The sequence below is a fragment of the Mytilus edulis genome, chromosome 2 (genome assembly GCF_963676685.1).
Source record: "Mytilus edulis chromosome 2, xbMytEdul2.2, whole genome shotgun sequence".
Classification (NCBI taxonomy): Eukaryota; Metazoa; Mollusca; class Bivalvia; order Mytilida; family Mytilidae; genus Mytilus; species Mytilus edulis.
Genome location: NC_092345.1, coordinates 62,465,413 through 62,477,408, shown reverse-complemented (window position 1 = coordinate 62,477,408; position 11,996 = coordinate 62,465,413). Strand labels below are relative to the sequence as shown.

Here is an 11,996-nt window from a genome sequence, read left to right as displayed (position 1 = left end):
GTCGTCGTTGTACGAATACTTTTAGTTTTCGCACTCTAACTTTAGTAAAAGTGAATAGAAATCTATGAAATTTTAACACAAGGTTTATGACCACAAAAGGAGGGTTGGGATTGATTTTGGGAGTTTTGGTCCCAACATTTTAGGAATTAGGGGCCAAAAAGGGCCCAAATAAGCATTTTCTTGGTTTTCGCACTATACATGTAACTTTAGTTTAAGTAAATTGAAATCTATGAAATTTTGACACAAGGTTTATGACCACAAAAGAAAGGTTGCGAATGATTTTGGGAGTTTTGGTTCCAACAGTTTAGGAGTTAGGGGCCAAAAAAGGGCCCAAATAAGCATTATTCTTGGTTTTCGTACAATAACTTTAGTATAAGTAAATAGAAATCAATGAAACTTAAACACAAGGTTTATGACCACAAAAGGAAGGTTGCGAATGATTTTGGGAGTTTTGGTCCCAACAGTTTGGGAATTAGGGGCCAAAAAGGGGCCCAAATAAGCATTATTCTTGGTTTTCGCACCATAACTTTAGTATAAGTAAATAGAAATCTATGAAATTTAAACACAAGGTTTATGACCATAAAAGGAAGGTTGGGTTTGATTTTACCAGTTTAGGAATAAGGGGCCCAAAGGGTCCAAAATTGAACTATGTTTGATTTAATCAAAAATTGAATAATTGGGGTTCTTTGATATGCCAAATCTAACTGTGTATGTAGATTCTTAATTTTTGGTCCTGTTTTCAAATTGGTCTACATTAAGGTCCAAAGGGTCCAAAATTAAACTTAGTTTGATTTTAACAAAAATTACATCCTTGGGGTTCTTTGATATGCTGAATCTAAAAATGTACTTAGATTTTTATGCAGTTAAGCTGCATTATGCGAGCACCCCAGATTTGTGTTCTACCCAATAAATGCTGAAATACTTGCCATTGTTATTTTCTAGCTGGCTACTATGTTATATATAACTAATTGAACACGTTTTTAATACTTTTTATTCTGGATTACAAAAAATATGACCAGAAAAACCTTAAATTATCGTCGATTTATCCAAAAGTTTTGAAGTTGCACGTAGGAAGTAGTCCTCATTAAGAATCCTTGTGTAGTTTATTATGACCTGTGCTTTTGGCTAAGATGTCAAAGAACAATTGTATGAAATATTTAATCGCCGAAAATCTCTAAAGAAAAGTAGTTTAGATTTCCCAAATGGCAAAACTCGTAGGAATATGGTGTGTCATCAATACGTAGTATAACTACGTCAGTAGTCTATTTATAAGTTCAACTGTTCATGCTGTTGGCGGCAATTTCAAATTAGAAGACGAAAATTTAGTATCTTTTCAATTTTGAGGCAGGGTTGAAATTAGCAATGATCCGAGGTCCGCGACCTTCCACTTTTGCACGCGGAAATTTGACTTGGTTTCAAGCTACAAAAATGTACGCCCGACGGAGTCAACTTCCAATTGAAAGAAAATAAGAAATAACTTTGCAAACCTTTTCACTAAAGTCTCCAAATAAACGATCTAAAAACTTATTTTCATCATAATTCATGACAACGATGTTCATTTTGTTCAATCGCTAGCTCTATAGACTTTATACGAAAAATCGCCAACAAATAATGTGTAAATTCGAGTAAAATCGTATCTGATTGACAAAATCAACATAGTAAACACAATAGCAATGGCTGCCGTGAAGATAAAATGTACAATATCGGATCCGATTCCGGAAGCGGATAAGGGTAATTTCGGGTTTTGGCGATCTACAAAAAAATCCAGGCAGGTGACAAAATACATCTATGCATGGTAAATGAATATAAACACTAGAGTTGAAAACCAAAACATATGTAAAAGAAAGAAAAAGCAGACAATATTTTATACAGATACTCAAAATTACGTTTTGAAAAATTTTAATGTCAAAATCCAATAAAATATGACAGCTGGGAACAGTATATCTAACAATATATATGTTCATGGTCACAGTATAAATTTTCTTTATCAGTGATAAATGATGATAATGCATGTGAGATGCTTCTAAAGTGTAAACATATTACTGCAATTTTGAAGGGGTATTTTTTCTCAATTTTGAAGGGTCAATTAAAGTAGCTGGAAGTTTCTTACTTTCTATAACACACATGTTATAGTAGTCTCAGCTTTACTTTCACAAATAATACAACTATATTATATAATACCTAAATGTAAGCAAATCATATGATATATAGGTGACGACCTTTAGGCCACACTACCCCCTCCTGTTTGATAACTTGGAAACGTCCAGATCCCCACCCCTGAACCATATATTCAAGTGTAGGACAATATAATAAATCAAATAAAATATAAGGGGAGTCCCTGGAGTCACACACCCCCTCTAGTTTGAGAACTTGGAAACGGTCGATATCCCCACCCCTTAACCATATATATTCATGTTTATGACAATATGAACAGTATGAACAATCAAATGAAATATAGGGAGAGTCGCTGGGTGTCACCCCACTCCTCCTGTTTTAGAATTTTAAAACGGTCGAGATCCCCACCCCTAAGCCATATATATTCATGTATAGGACAAAATAACAAATCAGATGAAATATAGGGGAGTCCCTTGGGTCACCCCACCCCCTCCTGTTTGAGAATTTGAAAACCGTTGAGATCCCCACCCTTCAACCATATATATTCATGTATTGGACAATATAACAATTCAAATGAAATATAGGGGAGTCCCTGGGGTCACCGTACATCCTTCTGTTTTAGAACTTGGAAATGGTCAAGATCCTCAACCATAAAACTTTAATACTTATGTATGGGACAATATAACAAATCATGGCAAATGAAATATAGGGGAAGTCCCTGTGGTCACCCCACCTCTCCTGTTTGAGAACTTGGAAACGGTTGAGATCCCCACACCGAAACAATATATATTAATGTTTGGGCCAATATAACTAATTGAATGAAATATAGGGGAGTCCCTGGGGTCATTCTACCCCTCCTGTTTTGGAACTTGGAAACCGATGAGATCCCCACCCCTTAACCATATATATTCATGTATGGGACACTATTACAAATCAAATGAAATGTAGGCCCGGGAAGTCCCAAGGGTCACCTTACCCTTCCTATTTGAGAACTTGAAAACCATCGAGATCCCCACCCCTTAACCATATATATTCATGTATGGGACACAATAACAAATCATTTACATTTACTCTCGGCAGGTCAGCCAGACCTCACCTTTGATCACTGTAGTAGTGAAGATTTGTCTGATTCGTGTCTCATAACTTTTGTACTATAGAACACAAACTCAGTTTTCTTTCCAGGGAAACCAGTCCATTCATACTATTACATGTTCGTACTAAGTCAACTTGTACTACTAGCAGTCAACTAAAACCAACGTTAACTACCAAGTAGAACAACTGCAATCATTGCAAACTTGTACCATAATAAATATGCATTGATATATGCGTTGCTTTTGAAACCTTGATAACATATAAATTAATAATTAATTCATTAATGTACTATATATGAATGTTTAATGTTGAAGCAACATTGCCACAGTTTTCATAATAACGTTTGCCTTGGTTTTGGGTTTTTGGTTAACTGCCTTCAGCGCTTACAGCGCTTTGATTTAATATTGGCCCAGTTTTCAAGTTGGTCCAAATCGGGGTCCAAAATTAAACTTTGTTTGATTCATCAAAAATTGAATAATTGGGGTTCTTTGATATGCCAAATCTAACTGTGTATGTAGATTCTTAATTTTTGGTCCCGTTTTCAAATTGGTCTACATTAAAGTCCAAAGGGTCCAAAATTAAACTAAGTTTGATTTTAACAAAAATTGAATTCTTGGGCTTTTTTGATATGCTGAATCTAAACATATACTTAGATTTTTGATTATGGGCCCAGTTTTCAAGTTGGTTCAAATCAGGATCCAAAATTATTATATTAAGTATTCAGCAATAGCAAGAAATCTTCAATTGCACAGTATTGTGCAATAGCAAGCAATTTTCAATTGCACAGTATTGCGCAATAGCAAGAAATCTTCAATTGCACAGTATTGTGCAATAACAAATATTTTCAATTGCACAGTTTTGGGCAATAGCAAGAAATATCTAATAGACCACTTTCGAGTTCATCCGTCACCGGAAAAAACTCGTCAATTATACGCGCCTTTATGACGTCATTTACCAGATAGAGGGGGTCGCCTGTATCCCTGCACTATTTACGTTCATCAAGCGTCTTAGTGATCGTCATTGTGCAGGATAAACTAGAAATAATGGTTGTTCTGTAGGTACTTAATGACAATTCCCTAATGACAGCAATGCTGATTGTCAATTTTGAGAATTCAATTTGCCACATAATTTGTACAATATAGAATTATAGTTTTCCAACCACTCGCTCAACATTGGAATGGAAGTGACGACGCCCCTAAACGCACAAATGACGTTCACTAAAACCAGAGTTTTTGACGGAAATGCATCGAACTCGAAAGTTGTCTATTGCACAATATTGTGCAATAGCAAGAAATTTTCAATTGGAGTTATCTTTCTTTGTCCAGAATAGTAGTTGAATCAACTTAAATCATTGTTTTATACAATATACAATGTATATTCACTTTTACTACCAACTGATAAATTAAAACAATCTTTACCATTCAGTGATAACAAGCACTTTATTTTACATTTTGATATTTTATGATGTATTTAAATGAGTAGTTATTGTTGCAAACTCCATTAGGAATTTGAATTGAGATCAGTTTTGGAAAAAGGGAAAGGGGGATGTGAAAAAAAAAGGGGGGGGGGGTTAAATTTTTCTCATTTCAGATTTCATAAATAAAAAGAAAATTTCTTGAAACATTTTTTTGAGAGGATTAATATTCAACAGCATAGTGAATTGCTCAAAGGCAAAAAAAATATTTTAAGTTCATTAGACCACATTCATTCTGTGTCAGAAACCTATGCTGTGTCAACTATTTAATCACAATCCAAATTTAGAGCTGAATCCAACTATTTAATTTTAGGGTTAAAAAGTTTGAAGAAGAAATCTTTAATTTGGCTTATTTGATATGCTTTATCTAAATATGTACTTTGATTTTTGATTATGGGCCCAGTTTTCAAGTTGGTCCAAATCAGGATTCCATATCAAGTATTGTGCAATAGCAAGACATTTTCAATTGCACAGTATTGCACAATAGCAAGAAATATCTAATTGCACCATATTGTGCAATAGCAATTTATTTTCAATTGGAGTTATCTTTCTTTGTATAGAATAGTAGTTGATAATATATGTTGGAAATTTGCCAGACATGACTATGATGTCATTTTCTATTTTTATTTGCCAATAACTTTATGTAAATAACTTCATTGGAAATTTGCCAATATAAAATGTTGCTGATGAAGTTTTTTTTATTGTTTTATACAATAAACAATGTATATTCACTTTTACTACCAACCAATCTTTACCAGTTTTGGAAAAAGGGAAACAGGGATGTGAAAAAAAGGGGGGGGTTTAAATTTTTCTCATTTCAGATTTCATAAATAAAAAGAAAATTTCTTGAAACATTTTTTTGAGAGGATTAATATTCAACAGCATAGTGAATTGCTCAAAGGCAAAAAAAATATTTTAAGTTCATTAGACCACATTCATTCTGTGTCAGAAACCTATGCTGTGTCAACTATTTAATCACAATCCAAATTTAGAGCTGAATTCAGCTTAAATGTTGTGTCCATACTTGCCCCAACTGTTCAGGGTTCAACCTCTGCGGTCGTATATAGCTGCGCCCTGCGGAGCATCTGGTTACAAAATATCTATCTACATTCTTTTTTGATGTAACAAGTAAGCACCAATTCCTTTAATTTGTCTGTAATCATCAAATGAGGAATATTTATGAAAGCAAAACAAAAGTCGAAAAAAGAGAAAAGACACGTAGATTGTTTGTTCGCCCCTAGATTAGGTAGTTTCACAATAACTGAAGTCTACCTCTGATTTAAAATTTATGTTAATAGTTTATAAAGTGGTTTGTGGAGTAGTTGAAAGACCCATCTATACAACTTAGTTTGTAAGGGTACCTATTTAATTAAGGTATAGAATAAAGTGAAGGAACAACTATTTCTTTACCTTAGGCTGAAATTCCCGAGTAATATAAAACATACCTATTATTTTTCAGGATTTTCTCTTTCGTAATTGTTTTTGGAGTATATGTTGAGTTTCTTAATTCCTTTATCAAGCAGATTTTATGCAATAAGATTTAAACATCAAAACGATATTGTCTTGGGCTTGGTCTGAGGGGACAGCAATATATGTATCATGTCGGATGAACAGGTCCTATCAAAATTTTTGTCGAGCCTGCGACTTTTGTCGCAGAAAGCTCAACATAGGGATAGTGATCCGTCTGCGGTGGCAGCGTTAGCTAACTTCTTTAAAGCTTTATATTTTATAAGGTGGAAGGCCTGGATGCTTCATACTTTGTATATAGATGCCTCATGTTACGAAGTTTCTCACAGTCACATGTCCAATGTCCTTGACCTCATTTTCATGGTTCAGTGACTACTTGAAAAAAAGTTAAGATTTTTTGTAATGTTAAATTCTCTCTTATTATAAGTAATAGGATAACTATTTTTGGTATGTGCGTGCCTTGCAAGGTCCTCATGCCTGTCAGACAGTTTTCACTTGACCTCGAATTCATTTCATGAATCAGTGAACAAGTTGAAGTTTTGGTGGTCAAGTCCATATCTCAGATACTATAAGCATTAGGTCTAGTATATTCGGTGTCTGGAAGAACTGTAAGGTGTACATGTTCAACTGGCAGGTGTCATCTGACCTTGACCTCATTTTCATGGTTCAGTGGTTATAGTTAAGCGTCGTCGTCGTCGTCGTCGTTCGAATACTTTTAGTTTTCGCACTCTAACTTAAGTAAAAGTGAATAGAAATCAATGAAATTTTAACACAAGGTTTATGACCACAAAAGGAAGGTTGGGATTGATTTTGGGAGATTTGGTCCCAACATTTTAGGAATTAGGGGCCAAAAAGGGCCCAAACAAGCATTTTCTTGGTTTTCGCACTATAACTTTAGTTTAAGTGAATAGAAATCTATGAAATTTTGACACAAGGTTTATGACCACAAAAGAAAGGTTGGGATTGATTTTGGGAGTTTTGGTTCCAACAGTTTAGGAATTAAGGGCCAAAAAAGGGCCCAAATAAGCATTATTCTTGGTTTTCGCACAATAACTTTAGTATAAGTAAATAGAAATCAATGAAATTTTAACACAAGGTTTATGACCACAAAAGGAAGTTTGGGATTGATTTTAAGAGTTGAGGTCACAACAGTTTATGAATTAGGGGCCAAAAAGGGGCCCAAATAAGCATTATTTTTGGTTTTTGCACAATAACTTTAGTATAAGTAAATAGAAATCAATGAAATTTTAACACAAGGTTTATGACCACAAAAGGAAGTTTGGGATTGATTTTAAGAGTTGAGGTCACAACAGTTTATGAATTAGGGGCCAAAAAGGGGCCCAAATAAGCATTATTTTTGGGTTTTGCACCATAACTTTAGTATAAGTAAATAGAAATCTATGAAATTTAAACACAAGGTTTATGACCATAAAAGGAAGGTTGGGTTTGATTTTGGGAGTTTTGGTCCTAACAGTTTAGGAATAAAGGGCCCAAAGGGTCCAAAATTGAACTTTGTGTGATTTCATCAAAAATTGAATAATTGGGGTTCTTTGATATGCCGAATCTAACTATGTATGTAGATTCTTAATTTTTGGTTCCGTTTTCAAATTGGTCTACATTAAGGTCCAAAGGGTCCAAAATTAAACTTAGTTTGATTTCATCAAAAATTGAATAAATGGGTTCTTTGATATGCCAAATCTAACTGTGTATGTAGATTCTTAATTTTTGGTCCAGTTTTCAAATTGGTCTACATTAAGGTCCAAAGGGTCCAAAATTAAACTAAGTTTGATTTTAACAAAAATTAAATTCTTGGGCTTATTTGATATGCTTTATCTAAATATGTACTTTGATTTTTGATTATGGGCCCAGTTTTCAAGTTGGTCCAAATCAGGATTCCATATCAAGTATTGTGCAATAGCAAGAAATTTTCAATTGCACAGTATTGCACAATAGCAAGAAATATCTAATTGCACCATATTGTGCAATAGCAATTTATTTTCAATTGGAGTTATCTTTCTTTGTATAGAATAGTAGTTGATAATATATGTTGGAAATTTGCCAGACATGACTATGATGTCATTTTCTATTTTTATTTGCCAATAACTTTATGTAAATAACTTCATTGGAAATTTGCCAATATAAAATGTTGCTGATGAAGCTTTTTTTCCTTATCTTATCTAAAATGTTTTTAGATAATGTATGTTGGACATTTGCCAGACATGACTATGATGTCATTTTCTATTTTTATTTGCCAATAACTTTATGTAAATAACTTCATTGGAAATTTGCCAATATAAAATGTTGCTGATGAAGTTTTTTTTATTGTTTTATACAATAAACAATGTATATTCACTTTTACTACCAACCAATCTTTACCAGTTTTGGAAAAAGGGAAACAGGGATGTGAAAAAAAGGGGGGGGTTTAAATTTTTCTCATTTCAGATTTCATAAATAAAAAGAAAATTTCTTCCAACATTTTTTTGAGAGGATTAATATTCAACCAGGCGCGTAGCTCCCTATACGCCAACACGCAGTTGCGTGCACATCAATTCGGCATGCAAAACAAACAAAAATGGCAAAATAAATTTATAAATTAAATGTTTAAAGGAAACACATATATGTAATCGCTTTTTTTAATGATGTACAATGTAATGCAGGGGTTTCATTATTTTTTTAGACTGGTGGTACCTTTCAGATTTTAGGGGGAACCAAACCCAAAGGGCGAGGGGTCTGGGGGCCGCCTAAGGAAGCTCCTTGATTTTAGGGATTTCAGCCTTAATTTTTTACTTTAAAAATAGGGAAAAGTCTGTAATATTTGCTTCAATTTTGGGTAAGTTAACATTGAATTGGTTTTTTTTTCTAGAGTAATTATCTGAAAATACATTGCTTATAATTATTTTGTAATCAGTTATAAAATATGTATGACCTATAATGCAGGGGTTTCATGTGAAATGTTGTTTAAATGTTTTGTTTGTTTTTATACTTTTATTAAATGTTTTGTTTGTTTTTATACTTTTATTAAATGTTTTGCATTTGTTCAATATTGTCAATTTGTGAATGAAATTTCATAAGTTACATACAATGTAGTATATTATTAAAAAAAAATAATAATAAAACTTGTAGCTTTTTTTTATTGCTTTCAACCTTTTGTTATAATCATAAGGGGGGGGGGGGGGCAAATTAATTATAGGCTTCTTAACTATAGTAAGTAACACTGTAAAACTGTGTTTATTGAAGAACTTTCTTTTTTTAATTTTAGAAGTCTAAAATCTTGTCAGATATTATATTTTGTAAACGTAACAGTTATATATGTTACTTCAGATTGTTTCACGAAGTCTTACACTAAAAATTTCCTGCAGACAGCAGTCATTTAAATCACAACATAGAACACATATCGAGAAAACGGTGATCAGGGACAACGTACGGTCCAACGGGAAACGAACTGATTTGATACAATTAACGATTTTCTGAATTTCATAGAATGTTCACCTTTATTAAACCTTTTATTCATAAAATAATCTGTGATACAAGCTGCTTTCCTTTTCTTAGACATAGTTATGTTGTTGTTGTTTAAATTCATCAACAATTTGCCGCTTGAAAATATAGTGCTAAATCGTCGCATTTTAAAGCGCTCTTACGATACAGATACAGACACGTGGTTTATAAGTATCACTTCTCCTTACTTTGGAGGTGTGCCTAAATTGGCAGAAGATAGATCTATACTTTAACGCGGACCTCGACGAAGACACTTTAAACATACACCTGAACGGCGTACACGGAGATTATCACTTTTAAAATAGGAAAGAAAGAAATTAGATTTGAACGATTTCAAAAGAATTTTACACATTATTTTTTTTTTTTTTTTTTTTTTTTCTGCCGGTACCAGACGCTTCCGTAGGCGGGTAAAAGTACCGGGTACCGGGTCTTAATGAATGCACTGTAATGTCATTAAATAGCGGCATTTGGTTTCAAAATTAAAGTTTTATTGGAGATGAAAAGACTAACAGTAACATATTAACTTGCATCTATTACAAGATTTGAATTTGTTATACTCTAGAAGTTTCGGGGCACATTTTACAGAGTACGGTTTAACTGTTTGGACTGCGATGTACCAATTGACATTAGATTTATCAGTACCCTTTGATATCGTTGAAAGTATGACGAGGCGATGTGTTCAACAGACTACCAGAGCCAATCCCCCCAGCAAACACGCTAAAACAGTATTGGAAAGTCTCATTATATTTTGCGTTCATAGACCACATGATAATGGAACTGGAGTCGCGTCTGATATCATCAGGAAATCGCTTCTATGCGCATTATCTGCTTCCTCGTGTTGTCGGTAATACAACAAACGATCAAATCTCTGCATTGTTAGAGACATATGAAACTGGCCTGGCATATAATTTGTCAAATTCAATCGGGAGGTCGCTCGATGGCAAACACGAGTGCTACCACGGAGAGATCGTTCAGTGTACTACATCTTTTGAAAACATATGTATGAAAATTGATTAACCATGAACAACTACAGCTAGGTTATTATCGCTAGCATTACTGCATTATATTCATCGGGATTTCAGTGTGAATATTGACAAAGTAATAGAGACGTTCCCGAAGAGCAGATTTTGGACAATTTTGTGTAAATTCTGTATCACAAAAATGTGTTGCTTACATATTCAATTAATCATGCTTTACTCTATTCAGAAGTCAAGATCTCTAAATAGTTTTGCATTCATGAATTGTTTATAAGTCCTATGTACATCACAACATGTAGCTCCTCTTTAAACCGTCCAATGACTGAAAACCGAAAAAAAAAAATTTCTGCATAAAAGGGTCCCAAAATTTTTTCAGGTAGTTGCTTGCAGATCGTTTCTTTCTAGCTACGCCCCTGTCAACAGCATAGTGAATTGCTCAAAGGCAAAAAAAAAAACTTTTAAGTTCATTAGACCACATTCATTCTGTGTCAGAAACCTATGCTGTGTCAACTATTTAATCACAATCCAAATTTAGAGCTGAATCCAACTATTTAATTTTAGGGTTAAAAAGTTTGAAGAAGAAATCTTTAATTGATTTGTAAAATCTTGACATTTTTTTTGTGTAAAAAAAAAACCCCATGTAATGTCAAAAATTTGATCACAATCCAAATTCAGAGCTGTATCACGCTTGAATGTTTTGTCCATACTTGCCCCAACTGTTCAGGGTTCGACCTCTGCGGTCGTATAAAGCTGCGCCCTGCGGAGCACCTGGTTGTGTTTTGGTCTGTTTTTCTTATACTGAATGCAATAGGTTTACTATATTTGGTGTATGGAATGATTGTAAGGTGTACATGTCTAGGTGGCAGGTGTCATCTGACCTTGACCTCATTTTCATGGTTCAGTGGTCAGAGTTATGTTTTTGAGTTTTTGTCTTATTTTCTAATACTATATGCAGAAGTTCAACTATATTTGGTTTATGGAAATATTTTATGATGTCAGTCTTGTAGGTTTTAATTGACCTTGACCTCATATTCATGGTTCATTGCTCAGTGTTAAGTTTTCGTGTTTTGGTCTATTTTCTTAAACTATAAGTAATAGGTCAACTATATATGTTGTATAGAAGCATTGTTAGCTGTACATGTCTGCCTGGCATGGTTCATGCGACCTTGACCTCATTTTCAAGGTCCATTGGTCTTTGTTTAGTTATCATGGTTAATGTTAAGTTTATGTGACAGTTGTAATAAAGCTTTATACTTGGGACTATCAACATAATATTAATGATTAGTATAGAAGGCGAGACATTTCAGCGTGTGCACTCTTGTTGGGATTTTACTGTTTGCTAGTCAATTGTCATGTTATTTAATTTCACAGCTATT

At 33.7% G+C, this 11,996-nt stretch overlaps 1 protein-coding gene across 1 annotated transcript in view; it reads right to left on the bottom strand.

Annotated features, from left to right (window-relative positions):
- Positions 1-11,996, bottom strand: part of LOC139512619 (nose resistant to fluoxetine protein 6-like) — a 499,632-nt gene that overhangs the window by 349,089 nt on the left and 138,547 nt on the right. The window lies entirely within an intron of this gene.